Raw genomic sequence first — 12,710 nt, 5'->3', positions numbered from 1 at the left:
AAAATGGGACACATTGCTCAGCAGAAGAACAGCTTTCAATAAAATGTATAACAAAATTAAAACCATATTGCTTTGTACTGTAGTCATCCTCATGTAAACACAACATACCTGCATACATCTGGTGCCTCCAGCTTGCCATTCTGGCTTCGATATTAAAATACGTGGCTATAAAGATGTATTAATTTCCAGATTGACTACTTCAAAGTTCCTTGTCTCTCTGCAGGGATAGAGACTCGGGGAGAACAGTTTTTTTTTTTTTTCCCTTCCATACTGTAACTGAATAGATGTGTCGCTATCCAGGCAATAGCTTCAATATTCTCCCCTGCTCTGTTTCCAATTTGGTGCTTGATTGGAGACATCATTCTTCAGTTGTCCTTACAGAGAGTAGCTGTCAGTGGGGACGTTAGTCTATCCACTGGCCAGCGGGCTGTGGAGGTGGCACAGCATTTGTATTGTGAGTGCATGCAGGGCCTCTGGGTATTGAAGCATCCTGCTTGCTCTTATGTTATTGTCTTCGCAGTTTCTTATCTTTACCGTGGTCACAAAAAAATTGATTTCTACCTTTGAAATATAAAGATATAAAGAAGATTGTGAGATCTACAATTGCAATTGTAAATACCCCCCCCCCAAAAGACTGTAAGGATTTATCCTACAATTTTAGCTTTTGCTTTGGATGCTTAAAAAACTTTTGCTTCTTTATCTGCTGAGTGATGCAAAAACTCAACAGTTAAAATGGCAGGATTTGTGTGTGACAGTAGATTTTGTTAATCTACCCATGTACTGTTATCAGTTATTCACTCTCCCTCATTTTCTATCACTTATTTGTTTGTGGGTCACGTCTTGAAGCCATCAACCAAAGTTCCGGGTGAGGGCAGGTACACCCTGACAGGTCAGGACAGATCACCAGTCCATCACAGGGCCAGCACACAGAGACAGACAGAGAGACGAACAATCACTCACATTCAGACCGTCAGTCAACTCGTCAACCTAGACATGCATGCCTTCGGACTGTGGGCAACCAAAGAATCGAACCCTTGACCAACATCCCTAACCACTATTCCACCCTGCTGCCCGTGTCAGTTATTCAACCTCGACATAATATTACTGTTTTTAAAACTTCCATAACTCTACTATGATCCATATATAAACCCCACCCATGAAGGTGTTCAAGGTGAGCTGCAATCTAAAGAGCTTCCGCAAAAGTTGGGAGAGGAAATGTGTTTCATTGCACCTGAAGGACATTGGGTATGAGAAGCTTTTCCAAAAATGTACTATTCCAAGAGACAATATTTGGAGCATTATAAGAGAATTAAAAACACAGCGGCAAATCTGCCCAGCCTCGAGAGGAAACCCCACTTCTAATCAATAACGCTCTGCAACTTAACTGGAACAGCTAAGCTGAGCATTAAATGTTCTACTTTTGCCCCAAAAGAACAACAAAAGTTGACCAGACTATGCAAGGAGAATTTAACTCATTATCTTCTTTAATATCACATCTCTTTTGGTATAGTTTCAAGTTGCAGCATGCCGTTGATAAACCAACAGTGCACAGATACAGTTGTGGACAAGCTGGTTGAATTAGTGGAGCGTTTGCAGCTGAAAAGCCACATATTTTTGAAGGAGTTGGTGGAGACTAAATCGCTTGAGTTCACTAAATTCACTTTCTTGATTTACGTCTGACTGATATTTGACTCAGTCATTGGACTTGAAATCACACGGAACATCACCTCTGGATTAGCAAAAAACAAAAAATGTGGTTGAAAATTATATAAAAACTCTCTCTTGGCTGGATGTTTAAATAGATAACTGCGTGTCATAACAACAAGTAACAGAAAAAAAGCTTTCTAATAATAATGGTTCATAGTTTTTATTGTCATTTGCATGTTTGCACATGGAATGAAATTTGTACTCTGGTCAGCGGGTGTACGATATAATAAGTCAAAAATAATCTATAAAATTATTTATAATAGTCCTGAGCTAAGTGTCAAAAGGAGTTCAGCAGTCTCAGTAAACAACAAGGTTCAAATGAATCCGTAGCTTCTTGCCCAAGGGAAGGGGTTCATTCTATGGGCGGGATGGGTAAGGTCCCCCATGATCCAGGCTGCATTGCTCCTGCATCTAATGATATAAATGTCCTTGTTGGAAGCAACGCTGCCCCGGGTGATCTCCTGGGTGGTTTTCTCCCCCCTCTGCAGCGCCTTCCTGTCATCAGCAGAGCAGTGCCTTACTAGCTTGTGATGGAGGAGGTGAGTGTACTCTCCTTCACTCACCTGTAGAGAGCTGCCAACTCTGAGGTGTTGAGGCCAGCCTCAGCCTCAGCCTCAGCCTCCTGAGGAAAAGGGGTCGGAGAGCCCTCTATACCATGTTGGAGGTGTTAATTGTCGACTTCAAGTCCCTGGAAATGTGGACTCCCAGGTACTCAAAGCTGTGGACCATTCCCACAGCTGCTCCACCTAAAATCCACGACCAGCTCCTTCAACTTCCCCACTGGGTGCTTGAAAAAATGTCCAGAAGAAGAAAACTTGTTAAGTATTTTGAAGCTGCAGCTGGAAGTGGGACTGTTAGGTTCAAGACGAGCCATCAAACAGAAAAGTTGGTTGCATTGCACTGAAAGTGGTGCTCATAAGGCATTACATGGGATAATAACCACATAATGATAATTAGTGCATTAAGATATAATAAACACAATGTGAAAAACTGTAAGAATCTGAACAGTTTATGGGAAAACTGTTTAGTTAATGACATTATATTAAAGTGAATGTGATTCTCTGATGTTGCTGATGATGTTCTCCCTGATGTGTGATGAAAGTTGATCTTTGCCTCTAATGCTTTTATAATCTGCTGGTAAGACATCAGAGTGCACTTAACATAAAATGTTGCCCAAAGCTTCTTGCTTTGGATTCATACATCATGAATAAGTGTTGCCGCTAATTGTTTTTCCACTAACAAGTATAGTGTGTGTATATCCAAATCCTAATATACTGTTATTCCTCTGTGCCACAAAGCTCCACTGTTGTCAAAGAACTATTCAAAAAGCATCAGTTGCATCTCATGAACACATGATCCGGTCAAAACTGTTTCACAAAAGGAAAAAAAAAAAAAAAGAAAAAAGAAATTTTAAATCAACAGGAATCAACTTTTCTGTTAGATGGAGTAGAATTTGTGTCCAATGTGTTATAGCCAGTAAGTTAATAAAAATAAAACAACCACTGTCAGACAGTTGAGGAGGTGATACAAATAAAATCTGCACAAGTCGTTCACAAGTTGGATAAAGTTGCTGGAAACTATTTAGATTTTTTTTTTTTATCCATGAACTCTTATGTATTCCAGAAATATAATAAATATAAATTATAAAGGCACTGAAAGACAACTTGACTTCCTGAGCAAATGCCGGAAGTCACCAGTCAATCAATGGTTACAATCATTTTGATAAATATGAATGAACTGTACTTTTTGTGCTCTGAATTATTGAAAATTTGATTGAACTGTTGGAATGCGGAAACTCAAATTGGTCCAAAATTATGCCAAAGGATTCAGTATTTACAGCTTTGTAACACCCCCCATGTCAATTCCCAACAGCCCAGCCCTCAGCTCAACAAGCTCATGTCATTAAAAAAAAAAAAAAAAACAGAAAAAATTCAGGAAATCTGTTCTGATGCGTACAGTATTTGGTGATGCATGTGCATCAGTGAGGGAACGTGCTTGTGAGTATCTGTGCTGAGGGTTGCTGCATTTCATATTCCTTGTGTCGCTCTAATTTTTTTTTTTATTAGATTGTTTACCAGTGGAACTGAATACAGAGCAGTCAGGGGGTAATGAATGAAACGTGAGGGTGGGTGAGCTGGGGTGTGCCTGTGTGTGCGTGTGTGTGTGTGTGTGTGTGTGTGTGTGTTCGAATTGAGAGCCATTTTTCAAAATTTGATCCAATTTCTGTAATTCTCAAGCCTCCTGTTTTCAAAGGTCCCTCCACTCTCCTTCCCAGCCTGTGACAGGCAGAGAAGCCCAAGCGCCGAGGCTTATAAAGTAATGTAATCACCCAGCAGCCCACCTACCACCCACCCTGCCCAATCACCACCCACACACACTGACGTGGGGCCTATTCACGCAATATTGGCACAGCTGCAGCACCCAGGGTGTCTTATGATTATGAAGATGAGGGGAAACAGAGAACGGCAAGCTGTCTGCCGTCTCTCGGGGACCATCATCACCTCTCTCTCTCATTCGCTCCCCCTCCCGCTCTCTCTCTCAGAGCTGCAGGTAAATCTCCACCATTTCACCTGATGCTTGTTTTCGTTTTTTTGTTTTTTCCCCCAACCCAACGCTGTGTACTTATTGTTGTATTGTTTTCATTGCTCCCCCCCCCCCCCCCTTTTCTCACAACGTGTTACCCCTCAGTATAGAGAAAAATCTCCAACTCAAACTTTGCCTCAGCCAACGGAACGGACGGTTGTAGGCTAAAACTGCTCCTGCAACTTAAACTAGGTCTTATCAGCCTGAGATGGAAAGCGATTTTGAGGTCCAGCTTGTCTGGATACCTGACCCGCAGGGGAGCGAGGGAAGCAAGATCACAACGAAAATGAACATTCATTGACCCTATCCCTGCACTAGGATCGCTGCGAAAATGGAAAGCCATCTCACCCCTCCCATCAATGGACTGATTTTAATGAATGAATCTGCAGTTGAAATCACGTTTTTGAAGACGTTAGCCTCATCGTGAAAGACAAGGAAAATTGAAAAAAGAAGGAAAGCAAATGAAGTATAAATAAACCAAAGTTTTCCTCTTTCTGTGTGACACCTAAGAAGCTGCCAAGATTTATTATCTACATTCATCGCTGTCGGCGTAGAATATTTATTGAGTGTATGAACACTGGCTACACAAAGCAAACAGTAGTAAAAACTGATTTCATTTATTTAACTGAGTAAAATGGGATTCGTAAAGCGAGGCAAAGCACCACGCAAGACACAGACACACACCATGTGACAGCTGAGCTCCGGTTGTGCTGATCATTGAGCCCAAGGATCCCGCTGAGGCTCCCTGGGTCTCCTGTGATGGCGGAGCCTCAGGGGCACAGCTGGCCACAGCAGTCGCTGTGAGCCAGCGGAGCCTGGTGACGGCGTGCAGACAGGCTTTTGCAGGAGCAACCAAAGTAAATTGAATGTGCCTAACCAAGTCACACCAGATGCAGTATCATGCTACCGTTCCTGGCATCCTTGTGTGTGACACATTTTGACAACTACGCATTTATATTAGGATGACGACAATGTGCAATGGTGGACTTCGGCTCACAGGACAGCTCGAAATGTGCACGCCAAGCTCTACCAATGTTGTTTATTTGTTTTTAGGAAGAGCTTTGTTTTTTCTCTATTCCTGTTTCCTTTTAAAATGTAACTTATTTTAAATAATATTCTTTGTTTTTCCCTCCCCCATTTTCTATCAGGCAATGTATGAAGTGAACAAAATTAGAATCCGTAGTTACCTGTGGAAAGCTGTTTATGACAAAACTTGAATGTCTGACAGTAACACAAAACAAAACGATACAATCTAACAGCAAAGGCTGAATTCCCATCCCTCTGGTGAGGTACTACGTTTCACGTACTGTGGCACAATTATCCACGAAGTTCAGGAAACAGATCACTGTGCTAAACTTCTTGTCTGCGCTCAGGTGGGGCCACTGACCTTCATGTGTTTCGTCCATGTCCTGCACAAAATGATGAACAGTCATTCCTTCCTTCACTCCATCAAAACTGTCTGTGTTGCGGTATTCATGTTTGACAGCAACACAACATAACAACAGCCAATGTCTCAAATGAAGCACATCACCAACACAATTCATGAAGTGTGTGTCACACTCTCCTCTGTTTTTAGTTGTTTTAACACATCAATAAATAGCCAGTAACTTAGTAACGTCATGTGGAGTTTAAGTTGTTTATGCCGCTCTGTAGTTTCAGCTACTTTGTTCTTCTGTTTATTCTGGCTTAATATTTGCTGCATTAACTCTGCGTGCACCTACTGTGGTGTCCTGGTGTTTTAATGATTTTGTCCCAGTTGTATCACTGAAGGCAAGCTCAACAGAAACACCTCTCTGCATAATGAAAAACAGCCCAAACAAACCAAAAGCCCACATCTAATTCTAATACAATAAGGGAAGGTTTATTGCAAGACTGATTAGACTACATTAGTTTTATCTCGATATACCTGATAAACTACCAGTGTACGTATTTGTACTTGATTTCAATACCGCTCTCACTTTTATGTTGGTATCAAATAACAATACATACATGGCTGCTAGTCTGAAGACGTTCTTCTAACTAAATACATTTATCAAATGACCGTCATCATAATCACAATGCAGGATTTTTTTTTTATTTTTTTTTTTTTTACCACTGCATGTTCTCAACGTGCCTGCGTGGGTTTCCTCCCACTGTCCAAAATCATGCACGTCTTGGTTAACTGCTGACTCTAAATTGTCCGTAGGTCTGAGTGTGGTGTGAGTGGTTGTTGGTCTCTGTCTGTCTCTGTGTCTGACAGTTCGGTGATTGAAAGCGGAATGAAAAAAAAATAAGTTATTTTCTCTTCAGTCACTTTGATGCTGTTATTTTATCACACTGCCGGACCTGAGTAAGAAATCTTACCTATTTTATGTGAAGGCATGTTTCGAATGACAAAAATCTTGAAGCTTGAAGTGCAATTTTCTTTTACTCACTTTCCACGCCTGTTTCTCACATAGGCAAATTCTATAATAAACACACAGTCTTATTAAACAAATGTCATCATATCCTTCATATTGAAGCTGAATGTCGCAATATTTCTCATAAATGACTTTTATTATCAGAGGTCTTATTGACTATCCAGAATTTAATCTACCTCTTACCGACTTACTTTCACATGCTCACTGCACTCTGTTTGACAGTCTATTTGAGTTTCTGGGATGACACACTATTGCAGGAAAGACCTGATAATAGCATTTTCTGTGTGTTTTAGCTTATGATGTACTTTGAGGGAGTCTCAGAGGACTTTTACATCCACACATTCCTCCATTATTTGATTTCTTGTCACAGCCATAAAGGGGAGGACTTGGCTGTATGTTAAAACAGCTAGCATACCTCCAAAATTCAATTCAAATCCTGTGGTATTCTGTGCTCCTGCTCTTAAAACCCATCAGTGCAACATTTAACCCTATCATTCTGGGGATGTCTGTGGCACACACACACACACACACACACACACACACACACACACACAATTAATAGTCATTAAGCTTATTTCCATATGTTTTCTACGCAGATGCATCCAATTGTCAATTGAGGAATCATCAGTGCAACTGCAGATTGGAGGTTTGAATTCCTCGATGAACAGCGTGCCGTGCGCTAATGAGAGGTGAAGGGTAAAAATTGAATAATGCCAAAAAGAATTTCCTCGGCATCCGACAGAGAGTTGGGAGGGAGGAGGGGAAAACATTCATGCATAAACATTTGTCACTGTGCTGAAAATCATCACGAGCTCCGTCAGTACAATTAGTTTCTCCTCAAGTGTACTGCGGTGTAATAGGGCATACTGTAAGGCTGATGGCTCCACTTGCAGTTAAAGGGATGTTTGTATCGAGGGCTGTGTTTTTGCTTCTTTTTTTTTTTGTTGTTTGTTTTAAATAAGGGCAATCTGAGGCAGCACGGTGGCATGGTGGTTAGCGTTGCTGCCCCACAATAAGAAGGTCATGGGTTCGGTTCCAGGGCCTGGGGGCTTTCTGTGTGGAGTTTGCATGTTCTCCTGCATTGGTTTCCTCCCAGCATCTAAAGACATTATGTTTGGGTTAATTGGTGACTTTTAATTGTCTGTAGGTGTGAGTGGTTGTTGGTCTCTGAGTGTTGGCCCCCATGTGATGAACTGGTGACCTGTTCAGGGTGTACCATGCCCCTCATCCACGCCCAGATTGGCTCCAGCACCCCTGCGACCCTGAAACCGATAAGTGATAGAAGATGAGAGACTGCGTGACGGCAATCTGTTAAGAAGCAAGTGAGCCTGCACAATATAAACTTTCTGAAGTGGAATTAGCATCTTTACCCAAGGGCGATTTCCTCCCCCTGTTTCTCTGCCCAGTGCAGTTAGGGATCCTTCATCTGAATTTGAAGGAAGCACATCTAAATCCCAGCACAGCAATATGTAGCTCCCCCCATGGCAAGATGCCACCAGAACTGTTTGTATTCCTGTTCATACTGCCATTAAGCGCTTTTAGCAAAACAAATCTTTTCCTGTACTGTGAAAACTCTTGCCTCCATTTACATTCACGCTCAACACCTGCAGCCCATTATACCCATCATGGTGAAAACTAAACACCAAACATGGCATGGAAACTAGTTCCACACTGAAAGCTCCGGATTTCTACCCTGTACTGTATCTTAATGATAGTTAATAATAAGCAGCATAATGCCAAGAGTATAAGTATCTAAGGCCATTTTTTTCATCTGATAGTTCAAGGTATTAAGACCAAGAATTAAAGGTTGAAACACATTTGAAAGAATAATAGAAGGAGCTATTTTCTCTGTGGAGTCATGGCGTGCTGAGTTGAGAACAAAGTCACACTGCCTCTGGGAAATTCTCTGTTCCTCATTCCGGTGATTGCCTACACATGAGATGTCACAGTGCAGTTAGCATTGTTCAGGTGAAAGTGACCTTGGGAAATTTCCTCCAATGAAATAAGGCAAGACGAAAAGGAGAATAAAAGAAATATATACTTGTGTGTGTGTGTGTGTGTGTGTGTTTACCAGCTTTGGCAATGTCACTGGTGCAACCCGGTTTTCATCTGATAATTCTGAAGTTGAATTTCTTTCCCAGTTCAAATCGTGAATTCACACTCTCTATTTCTTTTTCTCTGTTAAGTTGATGCTACATTTATGTTTTCATTATGTTTCACAGTCGCATGATAATGTTAGCCAACCTGCTGCCAATTATGTTCATCATATGTTGCTATTGCAAGCTGGCTAACTGAGCATATCAAAGCGATGCTAGTGTGGGCTACTGGTCATGGTTTTTGTTGGCTCTTGTGTTCATTCATTCATCTTGTCTGTTTCTGAGTCGCGGGGTATGCTGGAGCCAATCCCAGCTCACATTGGGCCATGTCCTGGGGCAACAGTACTAACCACCATGCCACCGTGGTGTCCTTCAAACATAATTAGAGCAGAGGAAACAAACACAATGCGCTCAAAAGAAAAAGGTTGTATCAAATATAAAAGACAAAGAAAACCCAGTCAATGTCAACGTATCTGAGTGCAAGACAAGCATTAAATCATTAGTTCAGTTAACATAAACCAATGTAACATGCAGGTGTCTAAGGACTGAATTTGAGCCAAAAATAGTGCAATCGTCCCATTTTGGCACCGACACATCAATGCTATCCCCATGTTTTGCTTTGTTTTCGCCCTGCAAAAAACCGCTTTCTCATATCGCTGCCTAAAGCTGGCTTGCGAAACCTTTGCTATGGAGTAGATGCAGGACGCCGGAGTTGTGATGTCTAATAAATCTTCCAGGGCAGCTGTGATGCATAGATTATTTACAACTCAGCGAGTGTTTATCCAATAGGCCACAGGGACGGGTTAACCAGACGCTATTTCTCTCATTGTCCTGTGACATTTCACTTATTGATAATTTATGTGCAAAAAGCATTGTGCTCAGATTATCGGTGGAGGGTGTAATCACAATTTATGGTCTTAAAAGGGCAAACCATCAAGCAGTACAGGATAAAGAAAAATGCCTTGTGGCAGAGTGATCACAAACACTGAGATTTCTTTATCAGACAGGAAATGGTGGTGGCAGTCGTCTTCTCGCTGTAATCTTGCTTAAATATATTTTTCAAGACTAATCAAAACTCTGTTGCACATGTTGGTCTTGTTTTATTGAGTCCGAACTGTCTGCTATGCATTCCCTATTTTTTAGAAAAGACTGCTAGTCTGCTGATACCATGTCTGCTGCAGCTCTCCTTTATCACACAGCCACAGTTCATCGTGTTTCTGTAGGAGAACGGCTGAAGTTGCAGCGGGAGGCTCAGCAGATGAAATGAAACATCCCTTCTCCTTTGGACCACACGCTGACAGACCAAAGCTCAAACTACATCAAACTCCACTTGTCAACACAGGTTTGATGTCAGGCTGTGAGAGGGTGTAGTGTTAAATTATTATTATTGTTGTCATCCATTCAATTTGATAGCGAAAGAATCGAGAATGTTTAAGACAGAGAGAATTTACTGTAAAAATTAAACGTCAACGCATTGAAGAAAAGTGTCTTTTAATTAGCCTTAATCTTTTATAGAAGACATATTTGTTGAGAAATTCCAGGTTTACATTCAGCCGATTTCAATTTGCCAGGCTATGGGTTACACTTGAAAACTTTGTGTAGTCACATAAAGGAATATTTTGTCGTTTTCAGAAATGCTGTGGGGTTTGTTCCATTTTGATAACACTTTATATCAGTAACAGTGACGTTTGCTTGATGGCAGACGGTTTTTCTTGGGCTCTATGGCCAGCTCTGGACAGCCGGAGGCGTGGAAGGTTGACGTGAACAGTATTAAAATCCAACAGTGTTCACAAACTATTCTCACAACTGTCCACCTACTGTAGTCTGTTTTCATTGAGACTCTCAGGAAGCCACCAGGCAATACTCTGAGTATTCAGTCTTCTTTTTACATTTCCGTCTGCTGCTGTGTGGGGGTAATAAATCATGTCTCCATCTCGTCTTTGAAGTCCCCAGACACTTTAATCATCCTGTATTCTTGTGTGTTTAGCCATAATAATTTGACTCTATCATGCAAGGACAGTCCTGCTTGTGATTTATGTGCAAGAGTGAGAGAGCGAGGGAGAGAGAGAGAGAGAGAGAGAGAGCGACGGGAAGGAAGGAGGCTGAGTCGGAGAACAGCTTCTCTGCTGCCGCTGTTTGGCTTATGTTTTTCACTCCCTCTAATCTTTCATCCCGGTTTTCTACTATATATCGGTTCATTTTCTCTTTCCGTTCACCCCCCCTCCTGTCTCTGCCAAGCAGGCGTCCATATGTTGCTCTTTATTAAGGCTGGAGGAGACTGCGGAGGATTGAGGCTGAACAAGTGAGATTTTCTGGTCCGTGTGCTTCACACTACACTGCAATTTTACAGACAATAAAACGCATCAGTCAATACAGGAAAATGCAAACTGCAAAGGAGAGGGATTGCTCCAAATTCACAATACGTGGTTTATGAAGTGACGCAATCACCGTTCAGTTAAAAGTTCACTGCCATTATTATCTTTCTGCAACTTACAGACTGTCTTTGTCTAGTCAGCCATTCTATCTTTTATTTGTAAAGCAGCCAGTGTATGAAGAGCACCTATATATATATATATATATATATATATATATATATATACACCCCAAGTGTGTAGTATGTAAAATTGCTACATTTTGGTGGACCAACTGTAGCAGCTGATGTAACTTTAATGGGAGAGAAAACGATGAAATGATGGCTTTTATTTATTTTTTCTCCAATCAATGATTGGTTTTCTAGAAACCATAGGGGGAATTTTTTGTTCGTGCCTTTGAGAGTTTTCTGTCCATTCATTACGTTCTTGTGAACAAGACACCTCATTAATGTCACCACAGAACGCCTTTCAATTTGGTGTCAGTTCAAGGATTACTTCTGAAATTGCATTTCGGTGGTCAAAGATCGAAGGGACGTTATGAGCATGATATCCCGGCCTTCTTCACATTAGCCAAACAGGACAAAAAGACGCGGTTGGTGGTGGTGGTTGTAATTGATAAATGGTGTCAGTGCTTTGTAGAGGAACCTTTTAGCAATTACAGCATGAAGTCTCTTCAAGAATCCTCCTGGACTTTGACAGTTCATTTCATTCTTCAGGGCACATCCTGTCATACTTCATCAGACCAGATGGGCGTCTATGAGTGCCTATTGTTCCTGTAGCACTATGAGGTTTTTTTTTTTTTTCTTTCTAAAAATGTAAAGTGCGTTCTAAATGAAAGGCATCATTATTGTAATTATTATTATGAACTGCCACCTTCAGGTCTGTCCACTGGGCTTCTAAAGGTTTAACTCTTAAAGTGCGCAAAAAACGAAGGAGTCTGAGCACTTGAAGCAGTGTACGCTCGAGATTTTTTTCCCCACTTGTGGCAGAAAAAAAATTGAGAGACGGAATTTAAACCTTTGGCTTCAGAAAAAAACAGCTTATCAAAGTGAAAACTTCTTTAAGTGTGCTTTTGCATGCGTCTGTAATTACAACGAGCACGTGCTTTGTCGGGTTCGCTTTGCCTGTCACCGTCATATTTCTTCTGTAGAGCTGGCTGCAAGCAAAAATTCTCACGGGTCAACAAACATCACCGCTTTTCTGGCAGCTGCAAGCACAGCGTGTCGAGACAACGCTAATATCTGGAGTCGGTGAGCGCCATCCTGGCACGAGCCAATGAGGGTTCAGCTTAGTCGGGAAATAAACAGTCAGGTGAGACAGGGAGGACATCCAATCAGGCTGCCTCCTCTGCCAGCTGATTAGGTGTTGCTGCCTCATTAATCACAAACAACAGCTTTGGTGCACAGTAATTAATTAATCTATTTTAATCAAATCAAAACAAGGTCCTATTGTTTGGAGAGGAGTGTGGCTGCTGGTGATGGGAGAAATTACAGGACTTCAGTGTGAGACTTGTCTTGGAAAGCTCTAATTGAGATATTGGCAGTGTCTGACTG

This window comes from Echeneis naucrates, chromosome 20 (assembly GCF_900963305.1).
Source record: "Echeneis naucrates chromosome 20, fEcheNa1.1, whole genome shotgun sequence".
NCBI classification, from domain to species: Eukaryota; Metazoa; Chordata; class Actinopteri; order Carangiformes; family Echeneidae; genus Echeneis; species Echeneis naucrates.
Note: the sequence above shows the minus strand (reverse complement) of the source record.